This window comes from Lissotriton helveticus, chromosome 3_1 (genome assembly GCF_964261635.1).
Source record: "Lissotriton helveticus chromosome 3_1, aLisHel1.1, whole genome shotgun sequence".
Taxonomy (NCBI): domain Eukaryota; kingdom Metazoa; phylum Chordata; class Amphibia; order Caudata; family Salamandridae; genus Lissotriton; species Lissotriton helveticus.
Window position 1 is genome coordinate 1785280748 of NC_136061.1, and position 1658 is coordinate 1785282405.

Consider the following 1658-nt stretch of genomic DNA (forward strand, 5'->3'; position numbering starts at 1 on the left):
TGTGAATACCACAAATCATAAACTTCTACATTTGGTATTCACAAAGGGCATATATGAGTATTAAAAGCCCTTTGTGAATACCAAAAGTTGTGAAGTTAGACTTTCGTCTCAGTTTACTTATGTGAATCAGGCCCCTAGTGTCTGATGTAAAATTAACATGAGCCATACAGTTCTTATTTCCCAAGAGGTCATGGTCCCAAATCTATTTAACTTAAAGACATTATTTCAGTCAAAGAATGTGCATATATCATGAAAGTAAAAGTTTATAGATGAGGCCCACTGTGGCACATGCCACTTTCAAGGGAGGAAGATGACCCACGGAGGCACTTTTGCTTCTCCCGAGGCCCCCATTCTCTCAGGGCCAGCACTGATGTCCTCCCTGGTGGCCTGCCTACCTCTGCAGGTTTCTCTGCCGCTCTCCTCATGTATTTGTCCCCCTTGTTCGTCTATACCTCGACTGGGGGTTCAAGTTCACTGACGGGGCTGGCCGCAACTTACAGCCAGTCTGGTTGAATATGAGAGGTTCTGACTATGAACAAACTCAAGTCTGATGCTCGGGGACTCCCACCGCCCACAGTTTAAAATCAGGCTCACACCCTTCTAGGTCCCACACATTTTACTTGGGTGTCCTTGGAAGAGGTAAAAACTGACCCCTTCTATCTACTTGTATGGTGCCTGGGCCTTATTACCTAACTGGGTAAAAATGTCCAGATGGAAACTCCTGGTACGTACTATTAGAACAAAGTCCCCCACATAAAGCCACCCAGAAGTGTGATCTCAGCACTATGGATAGTCTCCTTGGAGATGCCACTACAGCCACAGTTGATTTGTGAAAAGGTGCAAAAAGTCTTATTCAAGAAATTGCATCACTTAGTCTCGGAAGAAAGGGTAGGGAACCTGTGCTGGTGTCAACCGCATCTCAAGATGGACTCCTTCCTTCCCTCCTGCAACATAAGAAGAAGGGAAAGAAAAACATGAAACACAATGTGAAGATCACTGTTGCATAAGATGATCACAGTACCTAAAAAACACAGTACCATAAACAGGCACATGGATGCAGATATAAGCATTGCTTGTGTGCTACACCTAGGAAGAACTAGACCAAGTGAAGGAGCAAGCAGGGGAAATAAAAGGAATAGGGGCCAAAGTATCTTTAGAATAATCCAGCTGAAACCCCAGTTCCTCATCGAGGTTGAGCCCACCTGGGCTCTTGGTTTCAAAGTCCACAATGTACCTGGACTCCCTGTTTCGTAGTCTCCGTACCCTGTCACCACCCCATAAAGTGGGTGGAATATGTTCAACGGCATAGTAAGAAAGGAGGGAGCTGTCTGCATAATTTCTGTCCAGAAAATGCCTGGCTACAGGAAAGTGGGGACCCCTATTACTGGTGGCCCTCATTTATTCAACAACCCCTTTGTTCACCATCTTCGTGGTACTCCCCATATACCTGAGCTTGCAGGGACACTCCAAGATATAGACAATAAAGGGAGAACTACATGTAAGGAATTGGTGAGTTTTTCTGGTAGTGTTTTGCCTGTGTGTGGTAAATTATCTGTGCATGAAACTGCTTCTGCAGGCCTTACAATAACCACAGGGAAAGAAACCTTGAAGGTTATGTTCCCTCATCTGTTTGGTGATTGTAATGTCACTTTGGACCA